We start from the raw sequence: 24,206 nt of genomic DNA, 5'->3' as shown, positions 1-24,206 counted from the left end.
TTACCTGTAGATAGCACATTGTTGGAATTATTGTCTCTTTATAGGGAGTCATAAAACCAGGTAGATAGTCCTCATTTTGTTCTTCAAAATCATCTTTTTTTTTTTTTTTTTTTTTTTTTGGTTCTATATAGGTATTAACATAGGAATTTAGTGTAAACCTGCCAAGTTCCATGAAAAAAAAAATGAATTTTCTCTGGAGTAACACTTACTATATAGATCAAATTAGGGAGAATTACTCTGTTAACTTCAAGACCTCCTTCTATATATTTTATTAGATTTACACCGAGGTCTGTCTTTCTTTTCTTTCCTTTTCTTTTTTTTTTTTTTTAGTGCTAAGGTAAATGGTATTGTATTTTTAATATAAAAAATCCAATTTTTTATTGCTGGTATAGAAGAAAGCAATTGATGTTTTAAACTTTTTATGGTAATTTGTATCCTGCAGCCTTGCTATAATTGCATATTAGTCCTTGGAGTTTTTTGGTTGATTATTAAAGGTTTTCTAGATAGACAGTCATGTCGTCTGTGAACAAAGATGGTTTTATTTTTTCCTAATCCGTATACCTTTTATTTCCTTGTTTTATTGCATTAGGTTGAATAGTATGAAGTTAAATAGGAGTGATAGGAATGAGAAGGGACATTCTTGCCCTGTTTGTGATTTTTAGTGGGAAAGTATCCAGTCTTGTCTAAGGACCCTTTTCATTTCTATAAATAACATTTTGATTTTACATTAAAGGTTCCACACATACTTTATTTTCAAGTATTTTGATGTTTTTGTTGCTATTGATTTTTCTGTGTTCGTCTTATGTCCAGCAATTATCCTGTACACTCTTTAGTAATTTATCTTGTGTTCTTTGGGTATACAGTCATATCATCTGCAATAATGACATTTTAATTTATTTCAAACTAATTATTTTCATCTCTAGTCTTTTTCCTTGCCATATTGCACTAGCTACAATCTGTAGTACAAATGTTAAAATGGTGTGGTGTTGGTAGACATCCATTTCTGATTTCTGACTACTATAATTGTTTTCAGGCACAATTTAAAGGAAATATTAAAGAGTCAAGAGTTGCTGAATTTCAGATATAACTGTTTCTCAATCTCTCCAGGCTAAAAACTCTGAAAGTAAGAAATGACATCAGGGCAAAGATCAAATTCAGGAAACTACCAGTAACAATGAGCCTAGGGTAAAACTCAGAACAAGGGAGTAACTATAGGGCCCTTTGTAGTAGATGCCTTAGAAAGATTAAAGTGACACTTCACAGACCTTCACAGCAAGACACGAAAGCTTTAAGAATCTTAAGAATGCTTTCCACGGCACCCTAACTCAGTCCAAATTGGAGAAAGGACTGTCTCAAAAAGCTATGCAGGTACATCGTTCGTCTCATAGTGTGGATTATAATTTGATACACAAGAAGCCCACAAAGCTTTTAAAGAAATAATATCAGCTTGAACACGCTGTTCAAAATCAAGAGAGGCCCCATGCCCTCAACCTCCTGTGAGCAGGAAGCAGGCTCAGAAATCTCCTTACCTATAAAACACTGGAGATGAAGTAGAGAATGGAACCAAAAGCCGAGAATTCCAAGAGCTGAGGAGAACCATTCCCAGGGATTTAGGGAATAAGGGTTAGGGATTTTAAAAAATTGTTATTAACAAATTTATTTACATTTCCTGAACCAGGATGAATCGTGAAATTTAAAAGGAATGGCATAAAAAGGCCAAACATGATCTCTAAGGAGGGTTGTACACACAGTTACTATTTTTCCATACTAACAGATCAGGTCCTTATCTGCAGCTAGGCCCTCCTTTCTTCCTCCAAAATGAGACATAGAACAGCACCAGGCTTCTAGTAACTTCAACATTTAATTAGACAAACACACAGAGACAAAGAAGGATGATAAGGATGACAGTAATGTGGGGGGGAAAAAAAGAGGGGCCAAATCAGTGAATATTCCCTGCTTCTAAAGCATTTTGATTAGTGCTAATCATTTTGATTAGTGTTGACATGGTATAGTTTTCTCCATCCATTTACTTTAAACCAGTATGTGTCTTTATATTTAATGTGACTACCTTGTAGATAACATATAGTTGGGTTGTATTTTTTGATCCACTCTGACAATCTGTCTTTTAATTGGTGATGTTAGACCATTGTATTCAAAGTGATTTTTGATATAATTGAATTGATATTTACCACATTTGTTACTGTTTTCTATTTGTTGCCCCTGTTCTTTGTTCCTATTTTTGTCTTCCGCTCTTTTTCTGCCTTTTGTGGTTTTAACTGAGCATTTTGTATGACTCCATTTTGCCTCTTTCCTTAGCATATTGGTTATATTTCTGTTTTTAGTGGTTGCCCTAGAGTTTGCAATATACATTTACAACTAATCCAAGTCCATTTTTGACTAACACTATACCACTTAATGGGTAGTATACTTTATCAACAAAATAATCCTAATTCCACCCTCCCATCATTTGTATCATTGTTGTCATTCATTTCATTTATATGTAAGCAGACATAAGTGTACATATGTAGGTATATATAAACACACACAGATATGTATCATACATAAGCACACGCAATTGAATACATTATTGCTATTAGTATTTTGGCCAAACTGTTATCTGTTAGATCACATAAGCCTAAAAATATAAAAGTTTTTATTTTACCTTCAGTTAATGTCGATCCAAATTTCTAACCTATATTATTTTCTTTCTCTCTAAAGAACTTCTTTTAACATTTCTTGAAAGGGAGGTCTACTGGCAACAAATTCCCTCAGTGTTTATCCCAGAAAACCTTTTCTTATTCTTTACTTTTGAAGCCTAATTTCTTAGAGTAAGTATTCTAAGTTAGTGGCTTTTTCCCTCTAAACACTTCAAATATTTCACTCCATTTTCTTCTTGTTTGCATGGTTTCTGAGAGGTTGGATATAATTTTTATCTTCGTTCCTCTATAGGTAAGGTGTTTTAGCCTCTGGCTTTGGATTTTTCTTTGTCTTTGATTTTATATAGTTTGAAAACTACATTTCTAGGTATAGATTTTCTTTTTCTTTTTCTTTTTTTGTTTTCTTTGAAATTATCTTGCTTGGTGTTCTCTTCACTTTCTGGACATATGGTTTGGTTTCTGACATTAATTTGAGGGCAATCCTCAGTCATTATTATTTCAAATATTTCTTCTGTTCTTTTATCTCCTTCTGGTATTTCCATTATGTGTATGTTATATGTTTTGTAGTTACCCCACAGTCCTTGGATATTCTGTTCTGTTGTTTTTAATCTTTGTTCTCTTTGTTTTTCAGTTTTGGAGGTTTCTATTGATATGTCCCAAAGTTCAGAGATTCTTTCCTCAGTCATGTCCAGTCTACTAATAAGCGCATCAAAGGCATTCTTCATTCTGTTCCAGTGTTTTTGATCTCCAGCATTTCATTTGATTTTCGTAGTATTTCCATCTCTCTGTTCTTGCATGCTGTCCAATTTATCCATTAGAGCCTTTATCGTATTAATCATAGCTGTTTTAAATTCCTGGTTTGATAATTCCAACATTATTGCCATGTTTGATTCTGATGGTCGCTCTGTCTCTCCAAACCATGGCTTTTGCCTTTTGATATGCCTTGTAGTTTTTCTTTCCAGACGTGAGGTACCAGGCAAAAGGCAGTGCTGTAAATAGGTGTGTGATGGTAAATTTGGGGATGTGTGTGGGGAGCATCTGTAGTCCTATGATTAGGTCTCAGCCTTTTGTGAGCCTGTGCCCCTGGACTGTGAACTTCACTTGTGCTTCTCCGTTTTTCCATCCTGGCTGCAGTTGGGTATTTCCCTTCTTCCACATGGAAGGCTAGAGCGACTGGAGTTGGGTATTTCGCCTCCCTAAATCAGTCAGGCTCTGATAATACTCCAGCACATTAGGATCTGGTTAACTAGTTTCCCCTGGACAGGCCTTGTTGAGAACAGAGTGCTCTGGTGCATTTCAAAATGGTTTCTTTTACCTTAGAAAAGAAAAAGAAAAGGATTTTTTAATATGTACTGTGGGAATCTGGTCCAGCTCCTGGAGATAAATCTTTTAATATTGTAAGATCCCCTCTGTGGCTGGGTCCCCTGGAGTTTTTCACTCTCAGAGATGTCTGCCCTGAGCCTCCAGGAATTTATCAATTACAGTTCAGGTTTCCCTACGTTGGCACTGGTTCCCACGGTGCTTTCTGCTTGTGAGTCTCCACTCTGGTGAGCTGTGACTGCCTGTATTCACCTGTCTCTGTTTAGTCTTAGAGAGCAGTTTGCCTTGTGTCCTCCTCTCTCCTAGGGATCCCAAAAGAGGTGTTGATTTTTCAGTCTGTTCAGCTTTTACTTTTTATCAGGGTGAAGTGGCTACTTCTGAGCTCATTACCAGAAACCAGAAGTCCTATATCTCTCATTTTTATCCTCCTTTTTGAGCAGGACTGTCTGTTGTGGTTATCCTACCTCTTGTATATGGTTGATTACATATATACAAGGGAACATATACACGTATACAAGGGAAGCTAATTTGTCTTCTTAGTTCTAGGTCTTCACATTGAAAGAAAACCTGTGTGTGAGGATCCCCATCGCATTTGGACTGGATTTAGTGATCTTAGTGATAAGGTCCTGGATTTCAAACAGAGCCTAATTATATAATAAGATGAGGTTTTGGAGGTAATGGGATTGAGTGAGTTTATTTTTCTTGTGGGAGGAACATGAGTCATTAGGGGATGGAGGGTGAATTAGTCTGTTATTATGTTGTTGGTCACCGGTGGACCATGTCATCTGGTATTCACTCTCCTGTGTAGCTCTTTCCCTTGGACTGGCTTAAAGACTGCTTTAAATGCTGTAATGTAGGCTAGAGGTCTAGGACTTCTGATTCAGGCATTAAGATTTGGTAGCCCTCATTTTTGACCTTTTGGGAGCCCGAGATGCTATATAGGAACTCCAGCTGCCCTCTTGGCGTGGTCACTGAGAGAGGAATAGGCCATGAGTCTACATGGAGGAAAATTGAGGAGCTTAGATGATTGTGAGAATCATGGCCCCAGACAAATGATTTCACTTGAGCCATACTACCTACTCCCCACCTGTTTGAACCACTCTAGCAGAGGTACCAGTTATATAAGTAAAGAAGTCATGCCAACCCCAGCAGACATAAAGTAGAGCAGAAATAAGCCATTCCAGTTGTGCCCAATTCCTGACTCAGCATCATGAGGAATAATAGAGTGTATATATATATATATATATATATATATATATATATATATATATACCTATCTTCCATGGATGCTTTAAGTACCAATGGATCTATTGTGTCAAAAGTTCGTGTGGCAGGGAAGCCTGCACCCAGTCTGGATTTGTTAAGTAACCCACTCAAAACTGGCCACTTTATGGATTATTTGGTGACTGGGTTAGAAAAATCACAAACAAATGTGGCATATACCATTTCCGCAAAAGTAAGACCTAACCAGACCATCAGCTCTAATGCATCTTTTGGAGCAAAAATTAATATAAGACCAGGTATATAATATAATATATAAAATATAATATAATAAATATAATATACCCGGTCTTATGTTAATTTTTGCTCCAAAAGACACATTAGAGCTGATGGTCCGGCTAGGTCTTATTTTCTGGGAAACACAGTACTACCTCTAAAACCTAAGGAAACCCACTAAATATTGTGCCTCTTTTTCACTGTGAATAAGCATAAGGTTAAAAAATGAGTCCTGTCTTTGTGGGTTTATCTACTGGACCAAGATTATTTTAGTTCGGGAGATGAAAACCACATGATAATTTGAATGGGAGAAGGTGAATATAAGGAATTTACAACTAATAGGCAATTGGAATAATGAGTAGAGTTGGGTTAAGAGCACTCTAAAGAATCCTGGAATAGCAGGCATAGGGAGCAGCTACTATCCCGAGGGCGCAGATGGACATCCAAGGAAGAGCCCCTCTACCGCTCTGGGCTGAGATTCAGATCTTGTTAAAGAGGATGCAGGTCACTGGATGCTGGAGGAGTTTTCTGGGGTGCTATTCAGTAGGGCACACTGAGACTATGCTTTCTGGGTGCTGGAGAAAGGTGTCCATGGAGAGGTTGTACACCTCAGAACCTACTTTAAAGCTTCCACAGGAAGGCCTCTAAAGGGCGGTTCCATACTTCAGAACTCATTGCAAAGCCATCTAATGAAGTCTTGGGGGTAGTAGCCATTCATGGGTGGTGCGAGAGGCTCTTGGTTCCAAGTACTGCTGACTTCATGTCCTTCAGCAGCTGAGCACTGCACAAGTCATCTAAGGGCACTGAGGGAAACCATTCACAGGGATGTGTCACACATGACTGGCCTCTGGGTACTACAGTAGCTGTTCACACTACAGGAACCTTCCAAGAGGAGTACCCTAGATCTGAATATAGAAATCCCTTCCTTTTTCTAGTGCCTTCTGCTGTCAAAGTTTAACACCGTGCCAGATGGCAAGGAGAAATACTTACACGTTGCAGAGCAGGCAGTGAAGTATGGATTTGGAGCTGAGAGAAAATAAATTGGTAAGTGGAGCACTAACTGTTACATATTTATTTCTAATTATTTCTATTTTGAGGAAGTAACCTAAATTAAATTTTGTGGGTATCTTGTTTCACATCTACATACTGATTAAAATAAATATTTTCATTTTAATATCATTTTTAACAATGACTCAGGTATGTAAATTAAATATATGTATGATTTTCAAAACTAGAAGAGCTGACCAATAAATGGGGTAATGGAACATAGTAGATATTCCAAAAAATATTTGTTGGATGAATGGTTAAGTGAATGGATAATTGTATTGTCATTTAACAAGATTTCAAACACTCAAAAAGCAATTTTTTGACATTTTAATAAGTGTTCAAAAACCAATTTTAAGTAACAAGTGAAGGAGTATAGGGGGTCTACACGGCATGACAAGTCTTTAAAAAGACAGAAGGTTTTAGGGGACTATAAGCTCAAAATGAGCTAAATGAAAGGAAGAGGGGAAAAATCTAGATGGATTCTAGATCCAGATGTCAAATTAGTTTTACCTTTATGGAATTGTGACTCTGCTTTGGGGCTCAATGGAAAATAGTGAGTGATTAGCATTATATGAGTGTGGAATACAGCAGTATTAAGGTAGATAACAGCTTCAGGCTTGGCCTTTGTTAAGTCAACTTCTGCAATATTGTGTTCTATGCTGGGTATCACATTTAAGGATTACATTGAAGAAACTGTTTTTATTGTTAGAATTTGATGAAAGTGGTGAACTTTCTCCCGGAAGAATGCACATTGCATATATATGTAAAATTTTGTATATGACTGCAAATATTTCATGGAATCTAGAGTAAGAATTCTTGAGTTGGAGAATATGGGAAAATATACCTTAAATAATAGTAATAGGAGCTACATGTAGTGAACAGTTCTATGGGTTTGTGCTCTACTTAGGCAATTTCCTACAAGATCTGACAGTTAAGTTTGCGAACTTGTGACGATGTTGCTAATCGTTTTTTGATATCAGAGGGATTATTCATTATGAATTTGTACTGACTGGACAAACAGTTAACCAAGTTTACTATTTGGAAGAGCAGGAAAGGCTGCGTGGAAAAGTTAGACGACCTGAACTTTTTGCCAACAATTAGTGGCTTTTGCATCACAGCAATGCACCAGCTCACACAGCACTGTCTGGGGAGTTTTTAGTCAGTAAACAAATCACTGTATTGGATCACCTCCCTACTCCCTGATCTGGCCCCAGTGACTTCTTTCTTTACCCAAAGATAAAGGAAGCATTGAAATAAAACATTTCTTTGACACTCAGGACATCAAGGGTAATACAATGACAGTTCTGATGGCCATTCCAGAAAAAGAGTTCCAAAATTGCTTTGAATGATGGACTAGGTGCTGGCATTGGTGCATAGCTTCCCAAGGGGAGTACTTTGAAGGTGACTGTAGTGATATTCAGCAATGATGTATGTAGCACTTTTTCTAGGATGAGTTTGCAAACTAATTGTTGACCTTGTGTATAGGCTATTTCATGTTTTTAAGATGTAACAGCAGTCTTGGTATTACTTCTATTTTGCAATAGAGGTAAATGATGGTGAAGGAAATTGTTTAATTTGCTCAAATACACAGTGGCACATCTGGGATTTCAACCTGGGTAACCTATCACATAAAGCTCATTGTCCCCATTTTCTATAAAAGAACATAATCTTGCATGTAATGTTTAGTAAATGTTTGAACAGTAAGTAAATGAAAAGCTGCCACATAGAAGATATTTTATATTGCTCTGGAAGGAATGCATGGAGAGAAAGTATATGGAGTGATGTTTTATATTTGAAATTTTATTTATTTATGCGTACTTTATTAGTCCTTTGCATTTTCCTAACAGTTTGTCTCTGTAAAAGACCTTGCTTTCACATATAATTTCGCATGATGTTTACCTTTACTCTATGAGGCAGGTAAGGCGATATAATTGCTACTGTTTTATAGATAATGGCACTCAGACAAAGGGATTGAGAGACGTGTCCTAGGTTGGACACATCCAGCAAATTATGATCAGAGGTCCAGGTCTCCTCTAGTCATCTAGTCCAGCCAAGCTCCTTCAGCCATGGTATGCTGCCTGTCAGAACATCCCACTGTAAAATGAGACATAAGACAATAAAAGGTGCCTGATATATTTAGGAGTCTAAGGACAATACAGGCCACTTTGGCTGGCCAGATAAATGAAAACATCTATTTAGAAACTCTAAATCAAACAATTATTAATAATTTGGATTTATATCCTCCATACTAAGGAGTTCAGGGGTTATAATTAAACATTCTGACTCTTGGAATTGAAAACTATGACTTCTGAATCTTTGGGGAGATACTTTTCACACTAGGGCTCAGTGGTAACAATTCCACAGGAGCATCCGCACTGCCTTTTTCTCTTCCCTCTACTATGGTTTTTTCCAGGATTAGCAAAAATTCCTTCCTCTTAGGGAGGATGGGTGGCTCAGTTGGTTAGAGTGAGAGCTCTGAGCAATGAGGCTGGGGGTTCGGTTCCCACATGGGCCAGTGAGCTGCACCCTCCGCAGCTAGAATGAAGTCAATGAGCTGCCACTCAGCTCCCTGGTGGCCAGATGGCTCAGTTGGTTGGGATGCGGTCTCTCAACCACAAGATTGCCAGTTCGAATCCTCGACTCTGGCAAGGGATGGTGGGCTCTGTCCCCCCGCAACTAACAACGGCAACTGGACCTGGAGCTGAGCTGCGTCCTCCACAACAAAGATCGAAAGGACAGCAACTTGACTTGGAAAAGCCCTGGAAGTACACACTGTTCCCCAATAAAGTCCTGTTCCCCTTCCCCAATAAAATCTTTAAAAACAAAAAAAATGCCTTTCCCTTTTTTATATACTGAAGGATTTCACAGGATACCTTAGCCTCAGCCTAATTCCAGTGCTCATGTTAATTACTCTATTTTATATGGAATTTTACAATTTACAGAGTTCTTTCACATATCATGTCTTTTGATTTTCAAACCACCCTGTTTGGTAGGCAGACCAGACCTTGTAGGAATGCAGAAACTGAAGTCCAGAGAGATTGAAAGACTTCCCTTAGTCACACCTGTCTGGAGTAGATTCAGGGTTTAAGCCCCACCAGTTTTTCTGCTTTTTCCTCTAACAGAGCTGAGACAACAGAGTCCAATAAGTACACATTGGGAAATGATGCTAAGGTGGTTTTTGTACTTAGCAGCAGCACTGAAACCTTTTAGGACAACTTGGATCTGTTTTTAGAGCTACCGTCCATCTTGTGTTTTAGGACAGTCTGTTTCCCTATTCTGGTATGGAGCAATCTGGTAGTCTTAACTGTGTTCAAAACTTCTCTTAGGAAAGGTAAAAGGGATAAGTTGTTCTCATGACAATTCCAGGGTTTTGGATGGATTTAGAAGTTGTTTTCTGAGTCTGTCTAATGGTCCCATTGATTGAGATTTTGGCTGGAAATGCTTTTGGCAGTTTACTCAAGTGCAACCCTCTTAGTTTCCCTCCTTCTGCTTGTTTTTGTCAAGTGAGGGCCTGACTTACTTAGGTCTGATTATTTTTTGAAGAGGGCCAAGAATGAAAACAAAAAGTGGTATCTATTCACACTTTCAGAGGTAAACCACACCCTACTCATATTTTAAAGAAATCATTAGGACAGCTACATTTATTTGTTGCATTATTATTTTTATAATAGAATTATTAAGATACAATTCACATACTATAAAATTCACCCTCTTAAAGTATACAATTCAGTGGTTTTTAGTATATTCACGGAATTGTGCAACCATTACCACCAACTAATTTTAGAATATTTTCATCAGTCCAAAACAAACCAGTACCCATTAGCAATCACTTCTTATACCCCTCCTCCAACTCCTGGCGATCACTAATCTACTTCTGTTTTTATGGATTTACCTATTTTGAATATTTCATATAAATGGATTTTATAATATGTAGTCTTTGGTGACTGGCTTATTTCACGTGGCATAATGTTTACAAGTTCATCCATGTTGTAGCATACATGTTTCATGTTGTAACAGGTATGTTATACCATGTATTATAACATGTACTCATTTGTTTTCATTGTTGTGTAATATTGCATTGTATTGATATACCAGATTTTCTCTGTTTATCAGTTGTTGGCCATTTGGGTTGTTTTCTTTTTTGTTTTTTATGAATATTGTTACTATGAACATATATGTACAAGTTTTTGTAGACATAGGCTTTTATTTCTCTTGGGTACATAACTAGGAGTGGAATTATTGAGTCATATGGTAACTCTGTATGTAACATAGAGTTTTGAGGAAGTGTCAAACTGTTTTCCAAAAAGTCTGGACCATTTTGTAATCCCAGCAGCAATGCACAAGGGTTTCAATTTCTGTAAAGTTATTTAAATATTTGTTGTTTGTCTTTTCAGTTTTGTATTTTAGTTACTTTGTTGGTGTGAGGTCCTTCCTCATTGTGGTTTTGACTTTACTTTCCCTAATAACTAATGATGTTATACATCTTTCCATGTGCTTTTGGCCATTTGCATGTCTTCTTTAGAGAAATATCTATTCAAGTCCTTTGTCCAATTTTCACTTCAGTTGTTTATTTTTATATTATTGATTTGTAAGAATTTTTTTATATATTTCTATACAGTGTGATTTGCAAATATTTTCTCCCATTCCATGGGTGGTCTTTTTGTTTTCTTGGTAGTGTCCTTTGAAGAAAAGTATTTGAATTTATGAGTCTAATTTATCTATTTTTTTCTTGTTAAGAAACCATTGCTTGGGGCGGCTGTTTAGCTCAGTTGGTTAGAGCGCAGTGCTCTTAACAACAAGGTTGCTGGTTCGATCCCCACATGGGCCACTGTGAGCTGCACCCTCCACAACTAGAGTGAAACAACTACTTGAGTTGGAGCAGATGGGTCCTGGAAAAACACACTTTAATAAATAAAAGTAAAAAAAAAAAGATAAAAAAGAAACCATTGCCTAACACAGTCATGAAGAAATGCTTCTATATTTATCTCTAAGAGTTTTATAGTTTTAGCTCTTACATTTAGGTCTGTCATCCATTTTGAGTTAAGTTTTATATGTGGTATGTCATAGGAGTTGACCTTCATTCTTTTCTTTGTTGAAAAGACTATTCTTTCTGCATTGAATAGTGTTAGCACCATTGTCGAAATCAATTGATCATAAAGTTTGGATTTATTTCAGGACTCTTAATTCTATTCAATTGATCTATTGTGTAGTCTTTTACCAGTACCAAACTGTTGATTTCTGTAGATTTGTAGTAAAATTTGAAATTAAGAAGTATAAATTATCCAACTTGATTCTTAATCAAGATTGTTATGGCTATTTTAGATCCCTTGCATTTCCACATGGATTTTAGGATCAATTTGTTAATTTCTTCAGAAAGACAGCTGGAATTTTGGTAAGGATTGCTCTGAATTTGTAGATCTATTTAGTAAGTATTGCTATCATAACAAAATTAAATCTTCAGATCCATGAAGATGACTGACTTTGCATCCATTTTGATTTTCTTTGATTTCTTTCAACAATGCTTTATAGTTATTGGGATATAAGCCTTGCACTTTTTTGGTTAAGTCTGTTCCAAGGTGTTTAGTTCTTTATGAGGCTATTGTAAATGGAATTGTTTTCTTAATTTTATTTTTGCATTCTTCAATGCTAGTATTTACAAATACAATTGATTTTTAAAATCTTTTTAAAATTCATTGGGTGACATTGATTAGTAAAATTATATAGGTTTCAATTGTACATTTTTATAATACATCATCTATGTGTTGCATTGAGTGTTCACCACCCAGAGTCAATTCTCCTTCCATCACCATATATTTGACCCGCTTCACTTTCCTCTTCTGCCATCCCCCTTTACCCTCTGGAACCACTAAACTGTTGTTTGTATCTATGATTTTTTTGTTTGTTTGTCTTGTTTGTTTGTTGCTTTCACTTTTATATGCCACATATGAGTGAAGTGATATGGTTCTTGACTTTTTCTGTCTTATTTACTTTGCTCAGCATGGTAATCTCAAGATCCATCTGTGTTGTCACAAATGGCGGTATTTCATCTTTTCTTATGGCAAGTAACATTCCATTGTATGATTAAGTTTGTGAACTCATCCTAGAAAAAGTGCTACATACCTTATTGCTGGATATCACTATGGTCACCTTCGAAGTACTCCCTTTGGGAAACTATGCATCGATGGCAGCACCTAGTCCACCATTCAAAGCAATTTTGCAACTTGTTTTCTGGAATGGCCATCAGAGCTGTCATCATTTTACCCTTGATGTCCTGAATGTCATAAAAATGTTTTCCTTTCAATGCTTCCTTTATCTTTGGGTAAAGAAAGAAGTCACTGGGGGCCAGATCAGGTGAGTAGGGAGGGTGTTCCTGTACAGTTATTTGTTTACTGGCTAAAAACTCCCTCACTGACAGTGCTGTGTGAGCTGGTGCATTGTCGTGATGCAATAACCATGAATTGTTGGCAAAAAGTTCAGGTCATCTAGCTTTTATACGCAGCCTTTTCAGCACTTCCAAATAGTACACTTGGTTAACTGTTTGTCCAGTTGGTACAAATTCATAATAAATAATCCCATTGGGCACTTTGACGCTTTGTTTCAGGGTCTTATTGGTACACCCAAGTTTCTTCACCAGTGATAACACAGCCCAAAACATCATCTTGCTTCTCCAAAAGGTCTTGGCAATCTTCGACTCTCCTTTGCTTTTGTGCAAAGGTGAGCTCCTTGGGGACCATTTTTGCGCACACCTTTCTCATGCCAAGATTTTCAGTTGAGATTTTCCTAACTGTTACTCTATCGATGTTTACTTGGTCTGCTATGCTTCTCACAGTCAGCCGATGATTTTGATGCACAATTCAATGGATTTTTGCATTGTTTTCATCAGTTCTGCTCATTACTGGCCACCCTGACCTCTCTTCATCAGTGACGCATTCCCTCCCCTCAGAAAAACGTTTAATCCATTTGTACACTGCTGTTTTTTTTCATGGAATTATCCCCATAAACTTGGACTAACATGTCCCTGATTTTACTTTTCACTCTTGCCAAGTTTAACAAGAAGTTTAATGTTTATTCGTTGCTCTAAGTCAAGCTCAGACATTCTTGTTACAGCACACAAAGATACGCAACAACAATAATGAATGCCATTCAGCAAGACACTGCCACACGTCAACACGAACACAGCTGTGAGAAACTGATATACCAAGGTTATGAAACCTTATGGAGCTGTTTGTACAGGGCTGCCAATGTAAGTGTACGGTGGCAGACCCCGTATAATTGAAAATTTCTCAACTTGCAATTATAGTTTAGACACAGCCCTATTCAATTTTTTGAGGTCAAAAAGCTGCATTCTATGAGCTACTTAAAAATATTCACGTGCATATGATATTCTTCTTATCTATTTTAAGGAAATAAAGCTAATTTATATAGCTTGGAGAAACTGTGGATTGAAACTTATTTTCCAATCTCAAGAAAGTAAAAAGTACCTATGCAAATTTTATTTCTGATTATATAACATGCATTCATTGATATTACTTAAACATACAAACAAACTTATATTTTCTTCATTAATGAGTGCATTATTGTTATGTAGTGGTATTTAATGTTTTAAAGAGTGGCATTCCAAATTGAACGTTTTTTCCTATTGATGATCTTGTTTTTCCTTCCAGGTGAAAGGAAAACCACATTCATTTTATAGAGATTTTGGAGTCACTTTCAGTTTATCATGGATGAAGCTATTCATCACATTTTCTTTAAGGCATCCATTGGGGTTTAGCTAAGACGATCCTAAATAATGGAAAAGGACCAAAGAGTGAAATAAATGTTCTGAAATATTTCTTCAGATTAGAGTTGCTGGACATTCCAAACCTATGGCAGTTGGTTTGTTTTTGGCAACCATATTCTTTGGCCTGGCCACCACGCAAAGCAGAGGAAAGCAATCCTTGTAGTCTGGCTGTGTGCTAGCACATCTGTTTTGGAAGTCTGGGGGGTGTGCATTCTTGCAAGCAACACACTTCAGCTCTTAAGCTTATGCTCAAGTTGCGTAGTTTGCTCTCTTAGTCATGTGTCCCCAGACAGTTGGCCTGGCAGTGGCTAGAAAGGCCTGTGAGAACTGCTGCTGACCTTAGAGCATAGAGTAGTTTACAGCATCCCGCCATGAAAGGGAGATTAACAGAAATCTGGCTACCCAGAAGCAACCTTGCACAGCTGCCTCCCATCATAGTTGCAGTCAGCTAATCTTGCTAGAAGATTAGCTGCTATAGACAGGCAGGTTATTGGATCAACATTTTCTGACTTGAACCCCTGCCAGGTGCTTCAGGGTTTGCCTCATTTAGCCAGAATTAACTAGAGATTTTTTCCTTTAGGTGTTCCACCAGCCTTTGAACCCTGGGGACATGGAGTTTGGAACAACAAAGCTTACTCTCTGAGCATTCTGTCAAGGTGTTTTTCTGCTATGCATTTCATGCCATCATAATTGGTATTCAGAGACATGAGTCCATAAACGGAGGAAGTTATAGTGTAATAGTTAGCAGTATTAGCTGTGTAGTTCGGCCAATCTGAACTTAAATCCTGGTTTCAACACTAGTTTTTTCATCTGTAAAGTAGGATAATAATATCTTCCTTACAGGTTGTAAAAAGGTTTAAGCTAGTTAATACATATAAAGGGTTTGACATAGTGTCTGGCAAGTAAAAATCCAATTTGTTTTCGAGAGTTCTAACATGTTCTAATGATTTAACAAATGATATTAACTCTTTGGAATACACATCACTTTTTATTCAAGCCATTGATTAATCAGAATACTCCATTCCAGATGACATTAATTATAACTGTATGTATATACACACACACACACACACACACACACACACACACACACACATTCACACACACACACACACACACACATTCCAGTTCTTGAAATCTTGCTTTGAGATCCTTTATCCCATCAATAACTGTCTTAGTCTATTTGGACGTGCTGTATCAAAATATCACAGACTGAGTAGCTTATAAACAACAAAAACTTATCTCTTACTGTTCTGGGGACTGAAAGTCTGAGATCTAGGTGACAGCATGGTCAAATGAGGGCCTCTTTTCTGGGTTGTAGACTTCTCACTGCCTTCTTACAGGGTGGAAGGGGCTGGAGCGCTCTGTGGGGCCTCTTTTATGAAAGAGCACTATTGCCATTTATGAGGGCTTCACCCTCATGATTTAATAACCTCCCAAAGGCCCCACTTGCTAACACCGTCACATTGGGCATTAAGTTTGCCACATATGAATTTTGGGGGGACACAATCATTCAGACCGTGGCAGTGACCATTTAGTAAATTTGTAATATATTTCCAGTTAGGTATTAGGAGATATACAAAAGAAGCAGAAGACTTCCTGTTCTAGATGAGGTATCTCTTTTAAGCTTTGTATGAAAAGCCAGTCAGCTTATTTCTACCCTTCTTTTGGTCTTGGAATTTAGAGCAGTACTATGATTACACTGGACTTGGGATGCCCTACTTCTCTTGGAGTTTTTAATCATATATAGAGCTTCCATTGAAGATCTACCAATAATTTTATACAGATGCCTAACAATACGGGGCTATGACTGCGGTTTATTTTGTAGTGAAGCGCATGAAAGTACCTTGTGGGATATGAAAATGTTTTCTGTTTCTAATAAGATATTCTGGTTAGTTCCAATCTCTTAATTTTCCTTCACATTGTGTTTCTAAAGCCATAGCAAATGTTTACTCTGTGGGGTAGGTTGGATAATGGAATATGACCAGACACTGAGTTTTAAAAAAGTTGGCTAGCATGTGATATTAGGAATAAGAAGAATAGGGCATTTTCAGATATGTCTTGTTCTGAGAAATTATTCAATATTTATAATTTGTGACTTTCAGTTTTTTCTTTTTGTTGTGATTAGTTTAATTGAAAGGTGCTGTGGTCTAAGTGTTTGTGTCCTCCAATTCATACATTGAAATTCCAGTGCCTACTGTGATGGTATTAGCAGGTGGGGCCTTTAGGAAGTGATTACGAGGTGTGATCAAAAGATACAGTGAATGTTTAAATAAAAACAAACAAACACGTGTTACAGTAAAAGACACATTGCCATTAATCCCCTTCAAAATACTCCCGCTCGCTTTGAACATGCTTATCCCATTGTTCTTGGCACTTTCTGAAGCAGTTCTTTCTTCATCCTCCTTCATGACAACACTCCGTGTCACACATCCCTTCTGGTATATGGCAATTTCTGTCAAATAAAAACATTACAGTGTGTCGTCATCCACCTTATTCACTGGATCTGGCACCGTGCGACTTCTGGCTCTTCCCCAAAGTCTAAATGACCATGAAAGGTAAACATTTTGAATCAATTCAGGACATTGAGCGGCCACAACAGCACAACTAAAGGCACTCACAAAAGAGGACTTCTAGAACTGCTTCAGAAAGTAGCAAGAACGATGGGATAAATGTGTTAGAAGCGAAGGGAAGTATTTTGAGGGGGATTAATGGCAATGTGACTTTTACTGTAATAATTTTTATTTTTAATTTATACATTCACTGTATTTTTTTTAATCACACCTTGTAGGTCATACGGGTAGTGTCCTTATGAATTGGAATAGTGTTCTTATAAAAGACCCCACAGAGTTCTCTAGCCTATCCACCAGGTGAGGACACAGAGAGAAGTCTGCAACCTGGAAGAGGGCTTTCATTGGAACCTGACCTTGTTGGCATCTCGATGGACTTCCAGCCCCCAAAACTGTGGGAAATAAGTTTCTGTTGTTTATAAGCCCCTTAGTCTGAGGTATTTTATTACAGCAGCTCGAATAGACCAGTTTTTCAGTAAGGAATGAATCAGGATGAAGATTTCTGGAATAATGATGGTGAGGTCTCCTAAACTAACGGGAAATTTGAAGAAATGGTCAAGAAACTTCAAGTTTTTAGAGAGATTGTTAATTGACAGTGAAATTTTCCTAGCCTGGTTTGAGTTTGGTCACCTAGAGATTTCCATGTACAGATGTTCCACTATGTTTTGTGCTGTATCGACTTAAATTGGAAGGGGCAAGGTCTGCAATTCTCCAGCTGATTCTAAACCCCAAACCATAAACTGAGCAAATTATTTGTGTGTAACCATGTGTATAACCAATAGCTATAACACAAGCCAAGAATCCTTTTCTTGAAATTCCTGGATAATAATAATAGTAATTATTTGTGTTTATGTGGAGTTTCCAAATATTCTCTACCTACCTTGTCTTATTTGTAAATTAGTTTCATTTGATAATGAAAAAAAAAAAAAAGAAACAGGAAATTAGGATACAGAGAAGTTAATTATTTGCTTTAATACACGGCATGTTGGGATTAGTACGTGGGAGAAGGTCTCAGACCTAGTTATTTTGGCTGCAGGTCAAACTCTCTTTGCATTATATAACCCAGCGCAATAAAGTCTAATAGCCTGTGAGCTAAGCTCCATTTAGAATATTACTGTTAAGCACATACATTTGTAGTAGACTTTTAAAACTTGAACTATTCTCTCAATTAGTCTTTTGCTTGGCTGATGCAAAATTCACAATGGAGTCAGCTTGCCTGTCATGTGGAATGTAATGGTGACAAATCACATTCCACATTGCTAGGCTTTTTACAGTTTACCTAAACTTCATTGGCGATATAGATCTTTGAGAAATGGGAATCCGAACAATACTCTGGCAGAACAAAAAACATCTGTTAGATTTTCTTGTCCCTAAACAAGTGATATTTAGCAAGAATTTTATGATAAGAAATAGCATGCCCCGTATCAAGTTATGGAAGCTAGAAAAGTAGTAATTATGTGAGTTAGCTTCTGAGGGATGGTTGTTTTTGTATACTTAAGCTTCAGGATGACCCTTACATACAGTAAGTATATCGCAACTTGATCGAACTTGACTGTGGCTTTTAATACTATGTACAAAGAAAAGTTTAAGTGAAAAATGAATGATTGTAACTTACAAACAGTATAATGGGGAAACATACAGAGCCAACATACTGAAGTGTTTTTTATTATTTATACTAAACAGTTATAGAAATTATATAGATGTAGGATATAATGACTCTAAATTATAGACCTTCTATAATAGTCATATTCAGTAACCTTTATCCTCTACTCTGAATAGATCCTTATCCAGAAGTGGGAAGGGAATAGAAAAAAGAACCAAAAAGTTCAGATAGCCTTGAATTAGACAGTGCTGGGTGTAGCTGACTAACCCCTTATTTTGAGGAAATACACATTCTTTTTCCTGTGTACTAATAGAAGGTGTTTCCATGCCTTACTTTCTCTTAGCCATCTTTCATCATTCTTGATAATGTGGCTTGTGTTTTAAGTACTTGAATACTGTATTTTTTTCCCACCTTGATTCCTTTTTATGAATAATTGCGTGGCAAATTGATGGGTGCTTAGAGACAATCGGGATATGGTAAACAGCTATCATTCCCTGTAAAATGGACAAGGGACACTTTATTATAATGCCTGAATACTGTTTGACACATGCCATTGTAAAAGAACATTTACAAACTGCAAGAGGATAATAAAGATATTTTCTAGTCTTTTGCATCCCTTTTGGAAATATATGAATTTGTATATTCTTTGTACTTGGGAATTTGTAAATAGTTATTCTGAAATAACTCTTGGATAAATAATGAGTGGATGTTTAAGTTTTTAGCCCTCCTTTATAGAAAGATGGAAGGAGAGCTATTGACCAATTTGAGCACAAGTGTTGTTTTTTCCAATTATGAATATACACTGTCCACAAATAAATTTATCATGCAAATCCAGAAGGTTTATATGTATGTTTTTAGCTAAATATTTATGACATAGAGTGAATTGTAGAGTTAGCAAATATCTGGTAAATTTGGGCTTTGCAGACAACTAGTCAGTGTCAGCCAAGATCAAAAACAAAAACAGCCTTTCAAATAAGTAAAAAACAACAACACACACTTGATTTAGTCTTAACTAACTTAAAATTCCAGAGTTCTTTTACCTAGTTTCCTTCATTCTCTTTGCAGAAATAAAATAAGCCTTTTCCTATTTTAATTACAGACTGTGCTTAAGGGAAATGACAAAAGTAAGAAGATGTTAAGAAAATATTTTTCATATTCAGAAAGGGAAGTTTAAAGACAAAAAAAAAAATTCTTGGCTCATAATAATCCTCCAAGAGTACCAGGGATATGTTTTCACTCAGCTAATATGATCATCAAAGAAGCCTGGATTTTAATGAGATAGGTATCTCAGAGATCAAACAATTGAGAGAAACAGTCTCTTTTCTTCATGTGTCAGGCTTCAACATCCAAGTGGCTCCTCCCCTTTTCTGTACTTTAAAAATGTAAGAACATTGCATGGAAAATGCATTCATTGCCCATTGTGTCATGTCAGTTGTAGGTCAAGGCATTATTTGTGCCATCTGCTATACTGCCTGGAACTTGTTTAGGATGTATAAAAAGAAGGAAAATAACCTGAAGACAGTAGTTATCATCAGCATTAACAAAGATAGATAATTTATCATTTCCTATCAGTATTGTTTAACCTAATTTCTCAGAAAATAGAGAGTTAAGTGACAGAGGAAAGAGCGAGTGCAGAGCAGATGAAATATCATTGTGAGTGGCTGTGAGTGGCCTGTATAGCAAGATTATAGTAAAAGAAAGGCTTGGCTAACCCTCAGGGGAGAGAAGCAGTGCTGTCATGGATCTGAAGTAGTTACATTCTGTGCCAAAAACATTGCTAGAGATTTTTCTTTTCTTTTTTTTGTTTTTTTTGTTTTTTTGTTAGATTCTGGCCTTGTGAAATGGGAATAAGAGAGGTTTTAGTTGTGGCTGAGCTTTACCAGCTGGGTGATCATGGCAAGATACATCACTGGAGCTCTCTGGGCTTTGATTTTTCTCCCTATAAAATTAGTGATTTGTATTCGCATTGCTATGGCCTTTCCAGCTTAAAATTCTAGGATTCTAGAAGAGAATAAAGTGGAGGAAAGCACATGGAGATTATAGTTAGGTTTTAAGCAACTTTCTCTTTTTTTCCTCTGAAATAATCTTTTGGAAATAGTGGTCTTTAGGTTCTCAAGGTCCTAGCTATAAATATGTGTGTAAGGAGGAGGGCACACCTGTTGAGCACTTGGAAGTGGTAGATGTCACTTTCTCCGGGGAGTTTTCCCTAAACATCTACCTTCCTGCACACCTCTTAAACCAGATATTCATTCCCACCTCCGTATTCCATCTGCATGTTCCTATTGTTACTGCAGTGAATGTATTTAAATGCCTGTTTTCTCTGCTAAACTGCTAGTTCCTTGCATATAGTATTGCATTTTAGTGTCTTATTCATCTTTTGAATCCCAGTTTTCACGTAAACCCTGGCATATTAAAGGCATTTAATAAATATCATTTGAACAGATATTTATTGGTTTACATATGCTATCTCACTGAACCCACATAATAAGCCTGTCTCTAAGAAAATGAACTCAGAGTGGAAACATAACTTCCTTATGCCACATTGCTAATAAATGACAAAGCAAATATTCTACTTGTGGAGCTCTCTGACTCCAAACTTTTTCCCTGACCAAACTGCCTTCCACACAAAGTAATGAAAAGGCCAGTCAGATTTATATATAACGTCAGAATTTGGTTCATAGCTTGGTAATTATGGGGGGAAATTTGGCTAAATTCAACATTGTTGAACAATGTATTCATTTTATTTCTTTTGGCCTGGCTGATGTACCTGTTTTCCTTCTGGAAACAAAATTGGTTTGGATGCTTATTTTGAATTTTGAAAGTTTGAGAACTGTTGATCTTTGCATTAAAAAAAAAAAAAAATCATTTCAGCCGTAATTGGGATTGTCACAGAATGGGGAAAGGCGGAATTCACTTGCTTCTCTTCTTAGTCTGGAGTCCATGCTGGATTCCACAACCCTCCATTCTCCTTTCCCCTTGACTTCTTATTATTTCACTACCTGCTTTGTTGTTTTCATAGATTATCAGTGTTTGTAGAGACGGTCACAATAGCCCTCCCTCTGACTCCACCACAAATCCTTGCTCTGATAGCAGCTGGACCTCATTGCACCTTTTGACATTACTTTCATTTGTGTCAGATTGATTCCCGTTGTATCCCTCACACTACCTTTTCTAGATCTTTTGCACTTTTCTTGAGCTTCTTACCCCACTTTCACCTTCCTTTCTTCTCTTCATCATTATCTCCAACTTTGTGGATAGAGTTATGATTATTACATAATAATGATAATTTGAGCTTTGCAATTCTCTGCCTTAATAGTTCTTTAGCTTTCCCATTTTTCTCTGCTTCACTAGCATGACTTCTTTCTCCTGCCTCCTAAAGGGTGGTGTTTCCCAAGGTTGTGTCTTCTAATTTGTTCTTTTTCAGTCTTGTGTTTTCCACTACTTAAACGATCGTCTCTGTAGGTGTGACTTTCAAATCTACATCTAGTTCTGACCTCTCAAATAATTCCATCCTTACCTTTAAAATTGCTACTTGGAAATGTCCACTTAACTGTCTTTTACTCGCTTCAAACTCAGCTTGTCATTATGCTGCTTCTAAATCATCTCGTTCTCACTTCCTTGTTTCTGATAATAAATGCGAGTTCTTCCTACATGGTTGCTCGACTCATCTCCTGGGAGCATAGTTCTGTTCGTGTCATTCCTGTTGCTGCTTCTGTATTTGCTAAGCCTCGCTTTGTTCATGTTAGTGTGTTGTAAAGGTTTGGACTGTGGTGATTAAAGTATAAACCTGTATGTAATAGGCCAAATTTGATGCCTGGTTTACAGGTAGGCATTTGCTGTGAGACTTCCCCTTATTTAAACACCTCTGCTGGCTGTATTGTTTATGAAATAGAGCCAGTGCTTCTCAGCCTGCCATGCAAATGCTTATAAAATCGTCCCCTTATAATGCTGCACATTTTCTTTTTGCTCATGTTTTTTCTCTCTTCATTTGAAAGTTGGCTCTATTATCTATAGTTGAAATCCTGGTGGTTACCTTTCAAGGCCTAATTTACTTTTTCTTCCATGAAAGGCTCCCTAAGGCTCATAATTAGATGTGAATTCCCCCTTTCCCTTCCTTCTCAACCCTTTCTCCATAATTTACAAATTCTGCCTTAAATTATAGGTATAGGTAAGGATGACAGCTTTCTGTTAGAGTTTTACAAATTCATGTTGAGGGCTAGCCCTATTCTTAGCAACTTGTATAACTTTCACAGAGCTAATAGAGGGTCTTCTCTATAATAGACCCTCAAAAATATTTATTGAATAACTTTTAAAAGAAAATCAGTGTTTATTAGTTATCCCTTCGGATTCCCAGATGCTTCAGTGGGAAGAACTGATTGTGAAATCCGATATTGTTATGGGTCATGGCCTGGTACAAATATGCTAAAACTACATTTGATCAGATCATGTAATAGTCTGCCAGAGAAAGCATATATGGTTTGTTACTTCATGTGGCATTAGGGGAATGGGCCAGGCCTAGACTAAACATTTTTATAATCTTTCATTGACCTTCCTGGAGATAGACTGTTCAGTCTTTGCCATCTCTAATTATTGTAATTTTGTACTTGAACACATGTGTTATATGGACATTTTCCTTGCCTGCACTACTTCCCCGTGTCCTGCTGGCAAGCGCTGTAGGTAGTTGTTGACGCTCCATTTTGCAAAGGCCGCAGTTAAACTCAAAGCCATTTTGAAGAGAATTCATGGGTCTGCCCAGTCAAAGTGAAGGGGGATTGAAGCAATTAAAATACCTTATTCATGAAAAAAGATTAAAAAAAACAACAAAACAAAACCCATAATATAACACCATTATTGTTGAGGATGAGAGGAGGAAAGTGTGGGGGTAGGGAAGTGCAACATGAAGAGATGAAGAACTCTCTTTCCTGATTACAATTTCTCAACTCTTAATCTGCCTTTTTCTGTATACATACAGCCTTATGATTTCTGCAGCCCTTTATACAAGACTGGAATGTTTTTGGTTAGGAGGAAACCTGGATAGAATGGAAAGAACGTTGGCTTTGGCATCAGGTGCACGTTCTGGCTCTTGTGTTACTATGTGACCTTGGACTAGTCACTTAACATCTCTGGTGCCTTAGTTTCCATCTGTGAAGTGAAGCTATTAATATCTGCCTTCTATGGTTGTTATGCTGATTAATTGAGAATAATGTTGTAAGACACTTCTCAACTTATAAAGTGCTTGGTGAGTAATCACTCAGTGAATCACTCCTGACACCAGAAGAATGCTTGAAGCTTTTTGTCCTTGCCTCAAGGCTCCTGTTCTGTTTCCTCTGTCTGGAACTCTTATTTCACTCCTGTCTTTCTGCAAGCCCTAATTTTAAATATCCTCACTTCAAGAGGGGCCTCCCGTGATAATTGTTATTAATTTTCTAGGACTGCTATAAAAAAATGCCCCATATTGGGTGACTTAAACAGAAATTTACTTTCTCACAGTTCTGGTGGCTAGATGTGTGAAATCAAGGTGTTGGCAGGGTTGATTTCTTTGGAAATCCTTTCTCCTTGGCTTGTAAATGGCTGTCTTCTCCACAGGTCTTCACAACCACTTCTCTCTGTGTTTGAGAGTGTCCTAATCTCTCTTCTTACAAGGACACCAGTCATATTGGAATAGGCCTCCACTCAAATAACCTTATTTTTCCTCTTTAAAGGCCTTCTCTCCAAATATAGTCACATTTGGA

The 24,206-nt window shown here is 37.0% G+C and overlaps 1 long non-coding RNA gene across 3 annotated transcripts in view; it reads left to right on the top strand.

Moving 5' to 3' along the window:
* Positions 1-24,206, top strand: part of LOC141572381 (uncharacterized) — an 89,585-nt gene that overhangs the window by 46,496 nt on the left and 18,883 nt on the right. For all 3 annotated transcript variants that reach the window (XR_016018647.1, XR_016018646.1, XR_016018648.1), the window contains one exon: positions 6,410-6,518. This is a non-coding gene — a long non-coding RNA (uncharacterized LOC141572381). The remainder of the gene's footprint in view (positions 1-6,409; positions 6,519-24,206) is intronic.

The sequence above is a fragment of the Rhinolophus sinicus genome, chromosome 14, assembly GCF_057876585.1.
Source record: "Rhinolophus sinicus isolate RSI-liver-muscle chromosome 14, RSI-T2T, whole genome shotgun sequence".
Classification (NCBI taxonomy): Eukaryota; Metazoa; Chordata; class Mammalia; order Chiroptera; family Rhinolophidae; genus Rhinolophus; species Rhinolophus sinicus.
The sequence above is the reverse complement of the archived record's forward strand: the minus strand, read 5'-3'. Positions and strand labels throughout refer to the sequence as shown.